Genomic DNA, 22,347 nt, shown 5'->3' on the forward strand with positions numbered 1-22,347 from the left:
AAGGAAAAAAACAAAAAAAACAAAAACAGGTTTGAACAGCTAGAGGAAAAAAACAAAAATCAGGGGCCTCTTAGTTCATCAAAAACCAAAAATCACCTGTTCCTGACAGTTCATCTTCCCCTCTCCAAATGCCTCGTAGTAAAAGAAAAGCAGGCCAGCCTACCCCCTGGCATCTTTAATTGACTTCCCAGAGAGTGTTATCAAGAGCTACTCAAGCAGGGCTAATAGTGTCTGCAGATTGCTCACACATGGCAAAACTGGGTGTGTTGGACTTTTTTAAAAGGACTGGAGGGAGAACATAATCTGTACCCCATGTGGGAGCAAGAACCAAGGGTTATCTAAAAAGCAGCAAATAACCCTTCAGCATACTTGAGACAGAAGGAAGATGTGTAATGGGGAGCCAGGAAAATTGGTGCCTAAATGCAGACTTCCTAAAGATGCCTCACATCACCATATTAGCTTGTGACCCCGAGTTTTGAGTTTTGTTAGGTGATGGGAACTAAATGACAGAAAAAGATGCTGGCCACACTGAGTCTTCCTTTTGACAATTAATGTTGAGTCTTCTGAGATCACGTTCAATTGGGAAGAGCCATCTTATGTAGAGATGAAGCAAAAAGGATCTGGCAGAATTCAAAGGAGGCCAGTCATTGAAGTTGAAGACGTCGTCACCATAGGGAGGGCAGCACATATGGTGCCTAAGATCTACTGCTTGGACTGCTGCCTAGGTCCATCAGGATAGAAAAAATTGTTTTCATTTTAGTTTTGCCATTGAATTGCTCACTTCTGCACGTTAGAACTCAGTATTTAATTGGACCAGAATGAAAAATTTGCACACAAAATTCAGCATGTTGTGTATCTTTTAGCTTTTATTAAAACATCACATTTTCACATGAGTGTTTGCTCATCAGTTGCAAGACTGTCCCCTACCTCCTCTGTACCAAACTAAGATTCCTTTGAAGTAGGGCCAAGTCGGAAAGTTTCTTTTATTGCCAACCAAACATACATAATGACGTTTCATGTTCTCAGACAGCAACTCCTGTTCACTCTTACTTTCAGATTTTCAGTGACTCGTTTGCTTACTGTGTAACTATGAAAGAATTCATTGTACAAGTAAAACAATACAAACTAGCTTTCAGTATTGTTTTTTTCCAGCTGATGTCCAATTCTATTCTATTTATTTGTAGTTCTATATAGAATGTGGTATGATATTATGGTATATTTTTACAACAGGATATGGAATAATGTGTTCAGAATTCAAGTTGCTATAGGAACACTAATAATATTTTATAAATAATTCCTCCATCAATCGACTGAATCCTCGATAACGTCTTTTTATAAGAGGAAATGAAATAACAATTTGCATATATTTTGCAGGCATCTTCCACATTTAGAGACACTTCACTGACAAAGTTCTTTCATTACCATTTACCTCAAAGGACCTTCCCATTAAGTGAAATGTTATGTGAAAATAGCTTTACAAATGAGATCATGTATATGACGGTGCTATTTAATATTTGTTAATGAATGAATAAAAAAAGCATATGGCTCTTACCACCAACATTTTGTTTTTAAAGGAAGAAACAAATATTTTTAGTCTCCCTTACATACAGATTCACTAGTTTTGTCTTTAATGTATTTACAATGTCAACTACCATAGGAATTTTTTTGTCATACTTTTTAATATTCTATACGTTATTTCCCCTAGTTAATGAAACTTTAAAAGAAGTTTTTCATTAATGATTGTAACTGCTCAAACATTTTTCAAATGTTATTTAATGATTCAGTATTGTCTTCCCAAAGGTGTGAAAAAATGTTCTGTCATTAATCAAACAATATGCAAGTTTTGTTAATTACAGTAGTGATTCAGTTCACTTTAGAGGTAGCTAAATTGGCTGTTTTGCGGTCAGCATTACAGTTTCATTCTTTTATTTGTTATCCCATGATAATTTTACCCTTTGTAGTTATAATCCATAAAATAAAATATCTACTTTACATCAGCAACAGTAAACTACTGGAGCAATTTCTCTTGCCATCTGCTAGTATTAATCTACTTTCACACACCTGGGAGACAGTAGACTAAATTACAGGCATAGCCTGGATGTTGGAATGATTGCACTACAAGGCATTTTCCAAACCATGATGATTTCTATAGTGCCTCAGCAGACTGAATTAGCAGCATGTCAACTTCCAGCATAAATGAATGGATAAAAATAAATAATTTAAATAACATAAGTAATTAGAATGGGTGAAAAAAAAAAAAACAGAACAATTAAATAAAATTAACTATAATAAAACATAATAATAATCCTAAAATTTTCAAGGGTATATGATGGTGTCTTATGAACTTCTAAGAATGTCAAAGAAATATCCAAAGGAAAACCTTTCAACAAGTAAAGCTGTGAAATGTTATAGGTCATATGTACTATGGATTAATAATAATTTTCTGTACAGATGATACCAGTACAAATTTAAAGTGATGCCATAGCATAAATTGTTGTTGCATAGAAGATTAATATAAATATTTCCATCTTCCAGCCTCAAGATGTATAAGTAACGACTAAATGACAGGTTCCTGAATACAAAATCTGGTATAAATCAGGAGAGTTTTGATTGCAAAAGAGTCTGGGATTCCGCTTAAGTGCATGACTGATGTGATGACAGTGGAAATATATAGAAATTGATGAGGCTTACTAGAGACTCTGCTACTTTTAGCAAGGCGGGACATCAGAAAATGCAAAAGCAGACAATCAAAATTGAATGTTTTCAAATGCAATCATGTTTACATGACAAACAACAAAATAGCAATGAAAAGAAACATTAGTGTTCTAAATATGTTTAAAAAACAAGAAAAAGAAAAAGAAATGGCAGATATTTGTGCCATAAATAAACAGTTCAAGAAGATGGTATAAAAGCCCAGAGTAAAAAGATTTTGAAGGAGATTCCAGTCTCAAATAAGGCCGCACACAAGTTCTATATTTTAAATTCCAATGAGGGAACTTGTCAATTCAGGTCTAATCATTGGCAAGATATGAGCATTGAGAACAATTGTGCTGATTTCATAGCCAGAGCGACAGAAAGGACAAGTATTTGGAGACAATTAAAGCACATCAGAAATCTTCCAGTCTCTTAGTGATACAGCTTCACTTTTCTTCCTTGAAATTCACATTATAAAAGGTCTATGTTATTTGCCTTTGATTTGAATAGTTGACTGATGTAAATTAATCAATTAATTGTTAAATTACAACTCTATGCCTTGCATTCAAATGGGGCCTGGAAAATAATAGTTAATAAGATACAGTTTCTGTCCTCCATCACCTAAGCGTCTACTGAAAACTATGGTTATGAAAATTAAATAATTTTCAAAAATAATCAGGGACATTAACTAAATTTTACACACCTCATTATTATAGTATCTGTTTGACAATGAAAAAGAAAACAACTCCATTTTTTAGAAATTAGATTATCTCCAATTCCTTTTAGTCCTCATGTCCTATAACATAAATAAAATGGTAATGTAAACAAGCAAGTATAGTCTATGAATGTGAAACTGTAAGTTCCAGTTAGTGGATATGAGTAGATATTTAGATTAAATAAAAAAAAGAAAAAAAAAGTCAGCCTTTAAAATTGTAGCTTATCAGAATCAATCCATGTAGATGAGTGTCTGGGGGAGAAACCATCCTTATTAAACTCTGCCCTTAGAAATTATAGTACAGTGATGAGGAAAATGTTTGATAAATATTTACTGAATCAAAAAGATGACATGGGAGATCATTAATGGAGCAGATATAATATAATTCATTTTGTTTAATAAGTATTTTCCAAAATTTTGGGACAGTTTAATAAATAAGGTGGTGCATTCAGTTTTGGACAGATAATAGAAAATGGTGTCTGCAAGACAACAGAGTGGTAATGCTGAGTAGATTTGGATGTGCAGATCTGATAGCTAGGCTGTAGATATATACTCAGGAAATGTCAGCACCCATGAATAACTGAAGACATAAGATTAAAAGGCATTACTCAAGGGTATGGTAGACGTACTGGAAGAAAACTCTAAGAAATCCCAAGAACAAGCAGAAGTAATGGAAACTGTAGAGAAAACTGAAATCTAAGTTGCATTGATTTGTATGTGTGCTCTTGATCTTCAAACCTATTTCAGCAAATTGAATGAACTTTCCATTGATTTCTATATGTTAATATTTCTATATAAAATTTCTAATTAAAAATGTCTATGTTAGTATAGAAAAACATGTTTTGGTTTTAGGGCATACAAATACATTCATCATATTAATAATTTAAAAACTAATCTTGTAACCTGTAAGCTGGATCTAGTAATAATAATAACTGACATTTAATAGAGCACTTAACTATCTATATACTGGTTACCGTTCTAAACACTTTGCAGGTATTATCTGTTTTAATGTTAAAAATAATCCCAAAGATAGATATTGTTACATTGCCATCTTACAAATGAGACTATCTGACATACAGATATATAGTCGGTAATTATTTTGCCCACTGTTCCCATAATAAAAGATAACTCAGATATTAGAATCAGTTTCTGTTTTCCCCAAAGACATGCTCTTTGTGTTCACTATATAAGATTGAAATGTAAACACATTTAAATTATCTGAACTTAACTATACATACTCAGAATGAGAGACTGTACTTCCACAATTTAGTCAGTTCTAAACATTATTCCTATGAAATAGGTTTTAGAAGTCTGTTTTCTCAGTCTCCATTTCCACATGTAATGTGAACATCTCACTATTCTGATTGCATGAATCAGTATGATACTTTATGGGTGATTTGAGGGATTTTCAAGGATGATGTTTACATTATTTTACGTATGAACTAACTTTTAAAATTATTCCCTATCAAATGTAATTCAGTGAGGTGTTTATTGCTTTTCTAGAGAGAAAAGATGGAAGGTAGAAGACGAAGGAGGAAAAAGAGAAAGAAAAAAAGGCAGGAAAGAAGAGGGTAACAAATTAGGAGGAAATCAAAGGGACAGCAGATCTTGACTGGTAATGTGAAATCCTCAAATTTTAAAGAGTGAGATCTTGTGATTATCTTCTCCTTTATTTGTTTAATAAATATTAAATAAAACCCAACTCTGTGCAAGCACTGAACGAGAACGAGCATCCTGGGATGCAATGCTGAGGCCAAACATACCTTAACCCTGTCGGTTTGCACTGAAAGAGCTACATCCTCTTCACAAGAGGACGTTAAGGCAATATGTGATCTAGATAGTGAATATGTGATCTAGATAGTGAAAAATATAGGAGTTCAGAGAAACACACTACAAGATCATAATAATTTACGAAAGAGGTAAAGAATGGGAAGTGATAGTTTTTTGTTTGGGGGCTTTTTTTTATTTTAATTTGGTGGATCCTTTTAACATATATCAATTGAAAATTTTAGTTTTTAGAGATAGCAACGATTTTTAGAACTTCAAAATTCAAAGGGGATAAATGGAGAGAATTAGTAATTATGAATGTTGCTTAGTGAAACTTTTTTACACTGAATTTCAAGCAACTGAAGGAAACTTTGATATAAGTGGGAATTAAGAGCCTAAAGAAATCAACTTATATGGCATCTGTGATGATTCCTTTGAGAATCAGAACTGTTCTCAAATGTATTTGGATTTTTGAAAAATATATATATACATTACATTAAACAATATAACTATTAAAACTGGTTGATGAATGTAATACAATATAAAAGAAAACTGTGGGCTTTGGAACATGCTTTTCAACTTTGTAGAATTTCAAATGTGCATTCAACAATTAATATTTTCACATTTTAACTAAACGGGTCAAAAATTAATTCTCTAATTACTCAGCTTGAATGCCATATATTATTTCAAAAAATGATCTATTATCTTTGAACATATAACATATAACAAAAGTATTTTCCTTCTGGTACCTTCAGCTCTACCTTACTTCAATATAATATCACAAGAAAATCTCTAGTCTCTCTAAAAGATAAAGACTTTAGAGTTGTTCTACTTATTCTATCATCTTTGATATTGAAAAACTAAACATCACATGTATAAATTTCCACAAATATTTAAAATTTTCATATTAATTGCTGAGTTCAAAAGAATACACATTTTTTTAAAAATTAAATGTACCAGTTCTAATAATAATTTTTCGGGTATCTATTACCCAACAGGCACCCTACTGAGTATATAACCTCTAAAACACCATTTTTCAAGAGTTCATCTCTAGTTCAAAGATGTACGTTTCTGAGTTTCAGAAATTGACTTTCCAAGTGTCATGTAGCTTAGAGTTGGAAACCCAGGGCGCTTTGTCTCTAAACCATGTGCTCTTTTCACTTCCCTTATAAGAAAATGGCTTATATTAATTTATGTTACATGATTCATATTCCATGTTAACAATAAGGAGAGGAGTGTGTCATTCAAAAACAAAGTGGAGAGAGTCAGTCGAACACTTTAACTATATTCTCAATTCTAAATTAAAAAACAAAAGCAAAGAAACCACCTGATTCTTCAATACAATCATTCTAAAATACACCCAGAGAAGTGTCTGGAGTGTATCTAAAGACTAACAACCAGATATTTCTAATATGGAAAAACAAAAGCTGCGGCACATACATTACAAATTTAGAAAACTCTTCTTCTTTATATATATATATATATATATATATATATATATATATATATATATATATATATTTACAGGACTCTTATAGATTTTTCTTTTACTAGAGCTGAACTAAGACACTAAAACAAAACATTACTTTATCAAATGGCGGAATGCATTACTTTTATTTTTCTGTCAGTTGAAAATAAAAAGCCCATTGTGCTTACCAAGAAGGTTTGTGCCTTACTTTTAGCAGAGCTAGACCAGCTCACTTGATAATAAAAGGCTAGCCATTCCCCTACGGTCTCTTTCAAGGTCTGACTTTGCTCACAAGAGAGACCTTTTTTTTTTTTTTTTTTTCACTTGAATAATTTTGTATAAATAAACTCAGATTTTGCTAGCTAAGCACGTGGAAGTCATATAAAGCACACCTAATCACACAGTTTAAGCATTCAGAGTGTAGCATATCGCAAAAACTGCAGTGCTGTTTCTGTCAAAACCTGTCACCTGATGCATAAAATTGTTGGTTTTATGAGTCATTTTTCAGTGAACTCTAATGGAAACATGGCTGATGAAGATTTTAATGAAAAATGCAGATTTCTTTCTTCCGTTTTTGAATTAAACTCAACCAAATTGTCCTCTCTGTGATGAAAATTAATACATTTTTTGGTAAACAGAGATAAAACCTTTCAAATATTTTTCAAAGACTGATAGACTTTCCAGCACATATATTGTCCCTTCACCTTTCTAAAAATGTATTTGCCAACTTAACTTTATATCTGACAACATAAAAATTTGTTTACCTCCATAGATTATATTTAAATTCAAAGATGAAACTTAAAAATGTATACCATTTCTTTCTTATCACTATTTTGTTTTTTTAATCTTAACCATTTGCTTCTGTCACTAAAAGTGATTAGTTCATGATATGAAATTCAAGCTCATTTTCTTTTGCAAACCTTAATTAATATCGAGTCATGAAACAGAATACTTAATAAATGTTAATTCTAAAAACAAATTTCACTTTTTATTATTATTATTACATCTTCACATTAAGTCAACTGATATATCTAACCTAATGTCCAACATTCTTAGAAATGTTTAGCTTTCATTTGATGAGCAGTAAAATCGCAAACCTTATCTTAGAGAGCTAAGATATTTATAAACAGTTTATGTTAAGTTGGTGCGAAAGTAATTGCAGTTTCAAAGGTTAAAGATAATTGCAAAAACCGCAATTACTTTTGCATCAACCTAATAGATATCTATAACTAGCTATACATAATTTTGTCCATCAAATAAAATAATATAATCACATTAAATGAAACAGATTGCAGGTTAATTTTATTCACATTTTCTGAAATAATTCTTCACATGGATCTGCACATAAACATTTTCACCCTGGCTCTTATGATTGTATGAAGAAAAAAATGTAATGTTGGTCTCAAGCCAAGAACTCAGTGAGAGGGTGGAGGTGACTCCCACAGGCATATGCTCAGTAAGTGATGGAGTTTCCGTTGCCCAGCTCCCCAGAGAAGCTGCCACTCTCTTGAACCAAAGTTTTCAATTAATTTTATTTCATTTGATTGAAAAAAATTTCCCTACTATCTACATTGTGTAAGGTGAATAAACATCACTAATACCTGCCTTCTTCCTTAAGAGGTGCATGCGTCAGTTAACTATTGTTGCCTCATTACCTCAAAACCCAGTGCCTTTAACAAAAAAGCCAATTTAAGGGCTTTCAACAACAATTTCATTGTGTGGGTCAGCAATTAGAGCTGGACTTCCCTGAGTGGTTCTTCTGATCTTGGTTGGAGCCACTCATCCATCTCCAGTCATCTGAAGGCTTTACTAAGTCTGGATGGTCAAAGATGGCCTCATCACCTTTCTAGGCACTTGGTGCTAGCTGTGGTCACTGGGATGGCTCTATGGCTGTAAGGTTGGGCTACTTTCCTCACTTGGTCTCTCAACCTACTTCACATTGTGGAATTAATGTTCCAAGAAAGCAAATGTGAAATCAGCAAGGCCCTCAGGAGGTGTGGGTTGCCCATATCCATTCGATTGCATTCTATTGTTCAAAGCAATTCACAAGGCCAACCTATATACAAGCAGTAGAGAAATGAATTCCTCCTCATGATAGAAGTGACAAAGTCACAATGTAAAGAGTATAAATACAGGGATGGAAGGAATTACTGGGCCCATCTTTGCAAACACTCTACTATAGCTTTAAAAAATGGAATGTGTCGTTTTATACTTTTTATGTACAATGAGCAAGGGTTTATATTCAACCGAATATTTCTCACACATATGGATATAAATACTTCTACAGTGCAGGCACTTTTCTCCACCTCCTCCATTCTCTCAAGGAGAGAACAAAAATAAATAAATAAGTAAATAAATAAATACAAGACAATCAAAACATGAAGTTATAAAATATGGTTTATCTCTTTGTTGTGTTGTGCACTAGAACTTCTTCTCAATTAGTAAACTTTAATTTTAAAACCAATAGATCAGATCTCAGTTTTACTCCTAATTTAAAGAAAAATACTCATTAGTTCAAAGTCCACGATGTTCCTATAGGAACCGTACAGATATCAGACATAAGCTCCATCCCAAGTAAGGTGTGATGTGATGCCAAACATTTTCTGTAATTAATGTGGTGCATCTGTGACCTACTCGTCTCTCCAGAAATGTCCCATGAACAGACTACATGAGTCTATATGGCAAAGTAAGACTAAATGAAGCCTATTATGTTAAGCTTAATTTCGTGTGTAAAACATTTAATTTTTAAAAGCTTATTTTTATTGATGTTCTCAGAATTTAACAGATGTTAACCATCCAACAATAATACTGAAGAACTTCATCATTATTTATGGGCAGAAAGAAAAGCACGAGTGTTGAATATTGCAGCACATGGCAATCAGAACATGTTTCTCAGTAGAGCAAGCTTCATCAAACATATTATGGTGCTTTCTTCCTGTATATACAAGAACAGATAGATATTCATGGGCTATCTAGCAATACTACTAAGTAATTTGTTAGTCTAGGCTGTTGTTCTGAAACATTTCTGGGCATTGTATCAATTTAAATCTCAATAAACTTGAGAGAAAATTCCCTCAAATAGCAATGGATTATAAACAGGTTTTCCTTTATCGAAGTCTGATCTCACTTTTCTTTGAGAAAACTTCTGCCTCTCCAGGCAATTAAAAGGCATCTGATTGGTTTCTTCACATTTCCTCATTTCCCCAAAACATTTTGCTTCATTTGCTACATTCTGTCACAGTCAAAATAATTTGGGGATTTAAAATGGATTCATTCTGCTTAAACAGATGTTAAAGATGAGGAACATTGGTTTTAACAACTATTTAGGGGCCATGAGAGGAATAGCTTTCCTCATGTAAAAGCTTATCATGAGCATCCAAAGAATTGTGTTCTATTTTTCTCCACTATATTTCACTAAATTTAGTCAAATTTATTGAGCAATAGTTGTGTGTATCAGTTCAGAGAGCTGAATGCATCCTTAATTTAAAATACTCTGCTAATGTACAGTAGAAATTATAATACATGGAAATGTTTTGTTCTACCAGAAACCACCTATAACATTTGAACAGTGAAAGAAAAAAAACTGCAATGTCTATTTTTATATTCATAAAGTTATTTCCTTATACCATTCTTCCGAAGATGTGATGACATAATGAACAAATCTGGACATACACTTATTTTTTGTTGTATGTTTTTGTGGTAGCAGCACTAGGTTACAATGAGAAATACGTGCCCAACAATTAAATCATGGCTAGTATTTAGTGATATAGTAGTGTTACTACCATTTAGAATTATCATTGGTATCAAATTATGTAATACACATTGGAAAATATTACCATATGAGGTAGAGAAGAAAAAAATGGTGCCTGTGTCACCATTTTTTGGTATATATTTACACAAGTGTGTGTGTGTGTGTGTGTGTGTGTGTGACTTTGATGTCTATAATTTTGTCTTTATAAGTGATTCTTTGACAATTAGATGGTGCTGAAAAGCATTTAGTGGCCTCAAGTATGATGTTATTAACATCAGCTATAGAGACAGAAAAAAAAAAATCAATACAAATTTTGCTCACAATTAGCAAATAACTCAATGATTTCTTGTTTCTTCTCTAGAGAGGGGTTTGTAGAATCCTTGAATTCAAGGGAAGGTACTCTGGATTTATTTTTACAGAAAAGCTTATTTTTCAAACCTGATAAATAGAGGCATAAATCTAAATGAGTCAATGCTTCAGGGGTAATTGGAATTACAGACACAATTACTACATGTCATCCTCAGTAATTATTTCACCTTTGCAGTACATTAGCCATAGTTTCAAATATTCCTATGGTTTACATTTCAAAGAAAAGTTAGTTTTGCTATTTTAAAATTTGCAAAACACACTTTTAAATTGTTGAAGAGAAACTGCTACCTTTGTATTCTAGTAAAATTAGTTAAACAACACAAATTTATATATCTTTTGTTTCTTCTAAGATACTATCATGGAAATCCTAGCTTAACAGTTACCAAATTAAATTTATGTGTGTACTTAAACTGTGCATTCATCTTATTGAGAGACTTTCTGGACAAACATATGAAATCCCTAACTTTGTTTTACAAAATTGTTTACTATTAAAAGAGTCACTTTTTCTTTACCTTTTATAAGTTTTGATCAAAAGTCACTTTTAAGTAGCACAAATGATCATTTTTATATGGATATTTCAGGGTAAAAGTTCAAAAAAGCACATATATTGTTGGAGGTAGGGGAATCTTTTGTGGGCAGTTAACCATTAACAAGCTTATGTTACACCAAATAAGCTTTCTGTTTATTTTAACTTACATTTGATTGACTTAGAGAAATATCACAACTATGAATGTTATATTCATTCAACTGGTTGTTAGCAATTCTGAAATAGTCTTCATTTTAATATAGTTTTCTTAAATAAAAGGATTATAACTTTTTTAAATGTATCATTTGACTATTTGCACAGAATAGCTACCAATGCTAGAGACCAGATACCCATGTTCCAGCTTTCATGTCAATCATTCTCCTAAGACACTGAATTATTTGAGTCCTTGAAAATGCTGCATCTAAGAAAGAAGCAAAATATGTCAGTGATACAGCTGGAGATGTCATCAAACTGGTGTGCCACATCAGTCACTTACTGATTTTTATCTGCCAAAAAAGAGCAATGTGCTACCCTGTTTCCCAGAAAATAAGACCTATCCTGACCATCAGCTCTAATGTGTCTTTTGGAGCAAAAATTGATATAAGACCCGGTCTTATTTTACTTATAGTAAAATAAGTAAAATTTTTAGTATAGTAAAATACTAAATACTAAAAAGTAAAATACTAAAATACTAAATACTAAAATACTAAATAGTATAGTAAAATAAGTAAAATTCTTATAGTAAAATAAGACCGGGTCTTATAGCATATCATGTCATGTCATATCATATCTCATATAATATCATATAATACCGGGTCTTATATTAATTTTTGCTTCAAAAGATGCATTAGAGCTAATGGTCTGGCTAGTTCTTATTTTCGGGGAAACACGGTATTTGAAAAATGAGAATACCAAACCAGCTCAGGTTTGGGAACTGAAAAGCACTGCACGACAGACTCTGATTCAGTCACAGCAATTAGTGAGGATGCTTCCTGACATAGCAAACTAGGTAACGATTCTGCTGACAACTCAGAACTGGGGATATGTACTAATCAGACAGGAAATCCAGCCACTTCCTTATCTGTTACATAACCTAAAGCTCTTGCCTAATTCGCAAAGCCCGAGAAGAACAGAGGTGCTGTTTTCAGTAACCACCACCCCGTTCCCATATAGGATTTCAATTTTGATTCATTCAGAGAATTCACTGTACAGGCAGCAACTGCTCTTTGTGGGAAACTCAGTATTGTTAATCAAGAATTTCCTCCACACCTGAACCTCTTTTTTTCCTCCTTACAACTTCTCAGGATACCAAAATGTTAGTTTCAATTCATGAAACATAGTAAAACATAATTTCCTTGTCAAAGGTCAAACCAATAAATGTCAATGGCAGAAACTGATATAAGATGACATTCAATGGAGTTATTAAGGATGTTTACATGGAGATATAAATTAATGTATACAGAGTGTCCATTAAAATATGAAAGTTTTATGTGTACATATCCACTTAATCAGAGTAAGTGCATAATTACATACTCAAATCTACCAACCACCATAAAAAGTTTATATTCTCTTAAAACCTCATCCTCTGCATTAATTAGGAAGTTAGGCTTTCTTATAAAATATATAAAGACATGAACCTAAACTAATTTATGCAAATACATGTGTAGGAATGGGAGCTATGAATATTAAAGTTCTATTCATCAGTATTCTTGAATGTATGTGAAGTTTAGAGGGAAATGTTGAATAAATAGAAGACAAGATCTAAAATCAAAGAAGAAGGCATGGACAATAAGTAAGAAAGAAATATAGAAATAATCAGAGGACAAGGAAGGGTGAGAATATTTAGGGACACCATCTGCTTAATTTGTAAAGTATGCAGCCTAGGATGTTATGTACAGATTATTTTAGAAGGCTGGGAAGTCGAGAACAGTGATAATAGGAATCAAGGAAAAAACTTGAAGATTTGATGTGAGAGAGGAGCTCTCTGTATTAGATAACTCATGGCATTAACTTTATTCCTCCTTTTTTCCAAGATGGCCATCCTAACGGTATGGCCTAATATGGACTAATGTTTTCCTGCTGGGTACATAGCTACAACTGCATGGAGAAGAGAGAGAAGCATTCTCCAAATAAAGTCAGAGGATTTAAATTCTTTTTTTTTTAATATGAAAAGTGATTAAGACATTACTTACATTAGTGTCTTATAAGAACATGTTAAAAAAAAAAAAACACTTGGAGGAAAAATGAAAAGAATATTGGTATGGTTTTTTTTCTCAAATGCTCTATTATTTTATAAAATTCAATTGTATTAGAAGTGCCCAGCCTCTAAAACAGGAACTCTAAAAGCACATACATTTATCTTCCTATTATTCTGAGATGGAGCTTCATGGTATTGACAAGAGCTCAATAGTTATAAAATTGAGTGGAACTGCATGGCTTTAAGCTGACAATAAAAGTGAGACTTAGATTATTTTCTGGACCAAAATATGTAAATGATGTTGCCATATTCATTCAAGATCTTATATAAAAGCATCTATGAAATCTAAGATTTCAAAGGAGGAAAAAACCCTGTCAAGCTGAATTTATTTTTCTTCTGAGTCTTTTTCCTTTTTTGAAATAAGTAAATAAATAAATAAATAAAAATAAAAGATAATAACTACCCCGTCCTATATATCTCACAGGATTGTTTTGAAGATTATTGAATATTATGTGTGAGGAATGATTCTGTAAACTGTTCAGAGCTATACAAATATTATTAAAGCAAAAATGAGACCTCTGATTTCACATTTATTTTTCTTCTAATCATATCCAATCAAACTCTTGTATTCCATAGAAGTGTCTAATGCTTCCAACCATATTCGATTTGAATTTCATTTTAAATTTGTTTTTTAACTATTGTTCAATGTGATAAAAATGATATGCACTAAAATATATTATAGTCCAAACCTACAGTTTGAGAATCATCATATGTACTGTTAATTTAACTGACCTCGTTTAGAGCTTAGGCTCAAACTCTTCCTGGACATGGAATGTAAAATGAAAGTTCTCATTATTGCTAATATTTATATAGCATTGTACAGTTAGCAAAGCTATTTCAGACACTCTATGTAGGACATTCACACACATTATACGACCATGGATCTTGGACCAGAGGTTTGTGCTTTAGCACTAGACTTTAGGATTTTTCTTTTTTTTCAATTTAAAGCTGTTCACTTGTAAAAAACAAAAAAGGAAGTGAACCTTGTTCACTTCCAAAATGATACAAATGAGAACACTATTTACATGAACCTTGGTAAGGCTGGTTGACACTTAAGGGCATCTACTACGTGGGGATAAGAGCATGTCAGAGAGCTCTGGTCATGTGAGCAACACCAAATGTTAATAACATGTCATACCAACATGAAACTGTACCGTAGACTCTTTGGATATTCCCTACTTTTGGATGCTTATCGTCAGATATTTGTAATCATGAGATCTCTTTAAACACTGTTCAATCATATTTTATATGTTGGCATTCTGCATTCTGCTATTGAAACGTTCTTCATTGTTTGAAAAAAAAGTTTAAAAATTACAGTGTTATCTCTTACATAATGGGATAGTCTTGCATAATGGCCATATTCTATAATTGAACTAGCAACAGAAACATGTACTAATACATGATTATAAATTTTATATATTCTTAATATTTTAACAAATACTTAGAAACCAATTGTATTGTGTTTAAACCTTTAAAAAAACCTCAACTTTAAAATGGTTTGAAGCTTTCCTTACCCCATAAACAAAATATTGATAAGTGTCAGCAAAAATGATCATTCTAAAATGTTTTTCTTTGAACTGCTGAACAGAAGAATAGCTTAAAGTAACATTATTCCAGTATCTTTAAGCTTATTTACCAAAATCAATGTTTAAAGTTTAAAAACTAACAGTTCGTTTTCTACAAAAGGCAAAAAAGTCACTTTGAAATTTTCGACCAAAGTCATTTATCTTCTAACTTTTACTTTGGGTGATCATTTTTCTTCAGTTTGATCCCAAAGGCCTTGCTTGCACAGATGTCTTTGGAATACTGATATCTTATGTACTGCAACTCACTTTATAAAGGAATTCTTTCCTTATTTAAGATCAGACATAAAGATACATCTTTTAGTATCTGTTATTTTTAATCCCTCCAAAACTCTTTTTAAGTACTGTTTTACAACATTAAATAAAATGTGCTAGCATTTTTAACATCTTTTTTTATTTAAAGCTTGTTTGCTTGTAAAAAAAAAAAAAAAGTGAGCCTTGTTCACTTATAAAATGGTACAAATGAGAACGCTACACATATGGACTCTGGTAAGGCTGGTTGACACTTAAGGGCATCTGTTATGTGGGATAATAAAAAAAGATAACAGTTATCTTTTTATATCACCCTATATATTACTTTATGCAACACACACACGCATTCCTGTCACTATTGAAAACACTACATGTTTTGAACAAAAGACTTCACAACATGTTTTTTGGATTAAAGAATACAATTCTCATACAAACAAAAAAGTTAAAGAGCTGCTCTATTAAAAAACCCCTTGGATAATGAAGGTCACATGGGTCAAGCCCCCCAAAAGAGAGAGAAAATGGAAAGGCTGACATGCAGAATAATACCCTGTTCACTTCTCACTTGTATCTTCTCCGTGGAACACTGATTTTCCAGCCTCAGTCTGAAATCTTTGCTTGGAAGAACTGCATAGGTTTTAGACAATCTAAGAAGACTTAGGGCAAGAAAACGGAAACGGGGGGAGGCGAGGAAGAAAAGAAGGTAGCGTTAGGGCTCTTCCAGGATCTGGGAGCGCAATTCGAGGCCCTCCCTTTTCTTTTCTTCCCCCACCTCAAGTATTTTTCAAGAGGAATTTTCCAGAACCAGGTCAGTTCACAATGGTGAAAATGGAAAAGAGACCTAGCAGAAACTGATCAATATCAAAGACTGTACACGAGGCTGAAACTTTCCTTCTTTCTATGTAAGAATTAATAGAGACAAACAAAATTGGCTTTCACATAGATAATAAGATTTAGGAAAATGTCAAGACCTTTTATCCAAGGAGAGAACTCAGGAAACTATCAAATGTTTAAATTAGTATAGGTACAGTGAATTCATCCCTTTATTCATATTGCTTCTAATGAAATAAAAAGAAAGCTTCCACTTACCATGTCATGACCCATTTATATTGCCTGAGATCTTTATTCAGTGCACATTATAACTACTAAAACAATATGTGCAACTCATTATAAAAAAGAAATCTTTTTTTACTGTAAATGCAAAATTGTCGTGTTTATTTGAGGAATAGTCAATAGGCACTGATGCAATGTAACTTATTTAGAGAAAGAGAATACCAAGCCATCAATGAATTTTGCCGTTCAATACAAAGAAACTGTAAAATGGCATATGAAAGTAATCACAGGGACAGAGTTCTGGATTCAATAAGTACGTCACATTCATCATTATGAAAAGCTAGGTTTTCTATTGACCAAATGACTTAGAAATGCATCATATGTAAAGACAGGGTAAAAAGCACCACAAAAAAGGAAAAGGTATTAGCAATGGTCATTTTATGGAACTATTTCCATTGTTACAGCAAACACATAAATGGAAACAATTTGTGTTTTTAGCTATATTGACATTCTTTGTTTCTCACATTGAGTCATAATAAGTATCTGATGATTTTAAAACTATTAAGTAAAATTTTCATTTCTATTTGACCATCCTTTTGCTCCATCATTTCTTCAAAAAACACTACCCAGCTGCAAATTACTATGCCACACACTTTAAATATCTTACAATATTATTTGTCAGTTATTCTTCAACAGAGCTGAAAAAAATTGGAGAACAAGGTATGATATGTATGAGAGTGTCTAGAAGAGATCTAAAACATGTAGGAACATAAAAATGTTCTATAGAAATGTTTTTCTAAGAAAGAAGAGAAGGAGAGGAAAGAATAAGGAGGAAAATAGGAGAAAAAAGAAGGGAGCAGATGTTGAAGGGAACATACTATTCAAAACAGGATTGCCATGCACTCCCGAATGGGGATGGTGAAGAATCTGTCTTCTCTGGAATTGCATTAACGCAAGGAACGCTTCATGCTTAAAGACCACGTTCTTCTGTGGATCCTGTTCTGTTCTACCCTGATCACTGTAAGGCTATATTTAAGCATTTGCCAGAACACAGGGGCAAAGGAAAATGCAGTCTATCTTTTCCAGAGATAACCTGGGTATCATAATTACTAATTCATATAAGAGGCCAGAAAACTATGCAGCTTGATAAAATACAGATTCAATGCAATGGGGGAAACCACCAGATTATTCCCTTTTATAAACACCATATTCCTCCTCTTTTAACATATTTCCTTGATTATCATGTTCAAATCTTGAGCAAAACAGATAAAGTAGAATGCTGTTTCAAAAAAGTGATGAGTCCAGATTCTGGAAATTTTAAGAAGTTAATTGTATCTTAATGACTTACAAGATATCATTCATTTTTACTATTAACTTAATGGCCAATGCATAATGATCTATAAAAGGTTCTATTCTATTTAATTAGCATTCAAAAAATTAGCTGCCAAAGCTGATGGTAATTGTAAGAATATAAAATATATATAAAGTTCTTTGGTATTTTTTATGTTTTGTCCTCCCCAATTGTAATGGTTATGATTTTTGTCTTTCCCATTAACTAGTGAGGTTGCTATTATTTTAAATGACTTTGACAATACAGGACATTATCAATTTAATACCTGTACATGTGATACCATTTCAAAAATAACTTCCATTTTTATTATAAAGCCAATAGGAGTTATTCAGTTTCTTATGCTACTAATATAATAATACATCATCCACAAAATAAATATACCAGTAGCAGACCAAAGTGTGTTTACTTGGATTTACTTTTGTATGCACGTAGAAAAAGTGTAGTTTAGCATAGGGGTCTGCAAATAATAGCCCATGGATCAAATTGGTCTGTTGCCCTTTTTTTAGGGCTAGTGAGATAAAAATAGTATATATATATATATATATATATATTATACATACATATACATATGTATTAAAATTACGCTGATGGTAACCACTTTGAGCACCTGTTGTAATTGCAGAAGTCAAACGTGACTTTTATTTATCTTTTGTTATCAGCATATATTGAGTATTACAATTTTAATACATTTTTTTCCTTTCTTAAAATGTGTATACATTTTTTAGCACTCTGTGTGTGTGTGTCTGTGTGTATATATATATATATATATATATATATATATATATATATGTATGTATATATGGTATCTGATAAAACTCAGTATTATTAGAAATGATAGAAAAACAGTCTAGATGGGCAATAATTTGGACAGTTGCTAGTCCTATGTGGCCATCTTGTTGTCACTATTGCCATTTGCTCAGCCCCTTCAGCGACTAGCACTGATATAAAGAGACAGAGAGGGAGAATGTGCTTGCATTTCCCAGACCTTTCAAAGTTATGAGAGCTGAAAAGTTTGTATCTGAAACTGAGCATATATCAAAGAGGAGGGAATATTCTGAGATAGTCAAATCTCCTAGACATCATATATAAGGTAACCTGAATCTTGAAAATATTTTAAGTTTATATAAGGCATAGATTTTCATTTCCATACCAGTACATTTTATATATTATCCTGGTTTGCATACTGTAGTGTCTAGTGTCCTGAACTGATACAAGTTCTGGCATTCAAATACTAAGATCAAGAACATTTGACCAGAGGACAGAGTGTGTTCACGGAAGGCTGCCATATTTCTCTGTAGACATGTTCAAAGGAGATTTTCTTTGTCCAGGAGGAATTTTGAGTGACTATGTATTGACCAAATAAAAAAGCTCAGTCATTTTCTATGCTAGATTGTGAAAACAATGTCAAATACCCTCTTTTTTCTGTAAGGTTCTGATGGATGATCATAATTATAATTAATAAAGGAGTTTTTCTAGTTCCATGTCACTTGAAAGCTTACACATGCTCCAAATCTATGGAAATACTTTTTACTGTAAGTATAAGAAACAAAGGAGTAAACTAAAATTAATGTATTTTGCTAACATAAAAGTAAAGTATTAACTACTATTATGTAGTTTTGTTTATAAGATAATAACAATCACTATCTCTATTTAAATGCAATGGCTTACCCCTTTGGTTACTATTAAAAAATCATAAATATATGATGCTAGTCACATTATAATTTTAGTTTTTGAGCACAAGGTTTATAAGATGAAAGGATATATGCTGCCATAACGTTTTGAGCTATTTGAAATGGTATCAAATAAAAACTAAATTCTCATATCATGAACAAAATTTTAGAAATCACAAATTTGAAAAAAAAGAAATAATTTGTCAATTATTCAAAGAACTTCAATGCTGACAGATCAAATTACTGGTGAGCCAGGTTTATGTTATTGCCATAGAATGGGACCACTTTAGCCATTAAAAACAAAAATCTGTTATCCTTTGCAAATTGCAATTGTGAATGACAGGTTTGGGTTATGTAAGGTATCCAGGAACATATTTCCTTGCATGAAATACAATTGCAATGTATTAATATTTCTTTAGATCTGAGTCACAAGGTATGTAAAGTAGTAAATTATATATAGTTCAAGGTTTGCTAGTATAGAAGACTCATACTTTTTTTAATGTATTATTATTATTATTATTATTATTATTATTATTATTTTAAGGAGGGCACAGCTCACAATGGCTCATGTGGGGATTGAACCAGCAACCTTGGTGCCACCAGCACCACACTCTAACCAACTGAGCTAACCGGCCACCCCAAAGACTCATACTTCTTAACGCTAAAATAAGTTGCATAAACCAAGAGGGTCAACATGGATTATGCATTTCAATATAGCTATTAAACTTTAGCATTAGCAGATACTTTCTTTGGATATAAGCTATCATAGTGTCTCCCCCCCATTCCTTCGGTTTTAAATCACAATAGACAATCACATTGGTTGTAAAAACAAAGATAATATCTAAATAACGAAACTCCAAACTGCATATACCTTTTTCAGACATAGTGTTCTGATTATTTTAGATATTATTTTATTCGGAAATCCAGTATTTCTACACATGCATTAGTTTCAATGTTCCTTTTGAATCATCGTAGGTCACATCTGACTAAATTAGAATCCGCAAAAATTCCCAAACAGATGCTAATTTGAATAATTCATAAAATACAATACTTTTATTCTTAAAGTAACAATGTTGATACAGGCTGACACCGAATTTTCCTCTTAAAATGTAAGAAGTCCCAGAAAATAAAAACTGCGAGTGGGGTGGAGAGGCGGACGTTGTGGTAGATTGTTTTTTCCATAGCTATAAGGCTACAGTCAGCATTCTCTGGTTCTGTCATGTGGTGGTTAAGACTATGTAATAAGACCTCTGCCAGCGCCTGCCAGAGCCTGTTCGAGTCAACTGAGCACAGTCTGCCCGAGGTCGTTCAAGCTGCCCCCACCCCAGCTATCTATCCTTTGAAAACACTAAGAATACCCAGTGTCCCTGCATCAGTTTTTACTAGAACCGATCAGCTTCCATGCCTGGAACAGGGATCGCACCCAGACTGCCCTTAGCCCTAATAATTAAGTCCAGTCTCTAAGAAGGAGGGGTGGGGGCAATAGGTGAAAGCTCCTGAGCACAAGGAGCGCAATGGACACATCACAGGTATGGACTGGGCTCCCGGGAGCGACCACAACGCTTATGTCTGGAGTCAGAAAGATGGTATCTGGAAGCCAACGCTGGTAATCCTGAGAATGAACCGTGCAGCCACTTTTGTCAGCTGATCCCCGCTAGAGAGTACACGTGTTGTGGGAAGTGGAGCACGACTCATTTCTGTTTGTTACTTCAAGTCCGAAAACGACTGGTGGGTAAATAAGCACATTAAAAACCCAATTCCCTCCATGGTCCTCGGCTTGGATTAGCATCCCAACAATGTTTTTCTGGCAGCAGGATCATGCGATTTCAAACGCGGAGTGTTTTCTGCGTACATTAAACACATGGATGGAAAGCCATCCAGTCCGCCCTGGGGCAGCACAATGCCATTTGGTCAGCTGATGTCCGAGTTTGGTGGCAGTGGCACTGGTGACTGGGTGCATGGGGTCAGCTTCTCCGCCAGTGGGAGCCGCCTGGCCTGGGTCAGCCATGGCAGCACCGCGTTGCTTGCAGATGCCTCCGAAAGTGTGCAGGTCTCAACTCTGAAAAAAGTTCCTGCTCCCCCTGGGTGTATTACTTGTCTCTAAGAACAGCGTGTTAGCTGCAGGCCATGATTGCTGCCCAGGGCTGTCTAACTATGACGACCACAGCTACTTGACCTTCGTCTCAAGCTAGACATTCCAGAACAGAGTACCCAGCCCCACACATCTGTCACGGGATGCTTCTGCAACACGGACCAGCGGGCCACCACCGAGGACCGCAATACAGCCCGATGACCCTGCACAGAATAGACTGTCACCCAGTTTGCACTACTGGCATCAATGGAGCCATGGAAATTTGGAATTTCAAGACCTTGGGGTCTTCTACCCAGAGCATTTAGATAATGTAAAGCTGAATGAGTCTCCCCGATCCAGCAGGACAGACTGACAAACGGCACCCATTGGCAGCTCCACCATCGGCATGATAGTGAGGAGTGCGAGAGGAAAGCAAACGCTGAAGACACACATCACTCAAATGTCATTTAGTGTGATTTTGTTTAAATATACTTTTTAGTTTTTTGTGGTTTTTTTTTGCTATTTCATTCCATTCTTGACTAAAGCTTCTCTTTTAGTAGTTATTATGGAAAATTGTCACACCAAGTTAAAAGGAAGGTAAATAACTAAAAAAACAAACAAAAAACAACAAAAAAACAAACAAAAAAACAAAAATACCATTAAAAAACCATAAAAATACTGAATGTGGAAAAAAAACGACTATGTAATGATAATTTTTTTCATATGCATGTATTTTAATATAGAATATTAAATTTTACTTCACAAGAGGAAAAGCTGATGAATTACTACTTTATGATTATGCTATAAAGTATTTCTTCCATCT

At 33.3% G+C, this 22,347-nt stretch overlaps 1 protein-coding gene and 1 pseudogene across 22 annotated transcripts in view; one reads left to right on the top strand and one right to left on the bottom strand.

The window, feature by feature from the left end:
• ROBO2 (roundabout guidance receptor 2) overlaps positions 1 to 22,347 on the bottom strand; it is a 1,652,913-nt gene that overhangs the window by 193,892 nt on the left and 1,436,674 nt on the right. The window lies entirely within an intron of this gene.
• On the top strand, positions 20,673 to 21,859 carry LOC109452783 (actin-related protein 2/3 complex subunit 1A pseudogene; annotated as a pseudogene).

Source organism: Rhinolophus sinicus, chromosome 17, assembly GCF_057876585.1.
Source record: "Rhinolophus sinicus isolate RSI-liver-muscle chromosome 17, RSI-T2T, whole genome shotgun sequence".
In the NCBI taxonomy this organism is placed as follows: domain Eukaryota; kingdom Metazoa; phylum Chordata; class Mammalia; order Chiroptera; family Rhinolophidae; genus Rhinolophus; species Rhinolophus sinicus.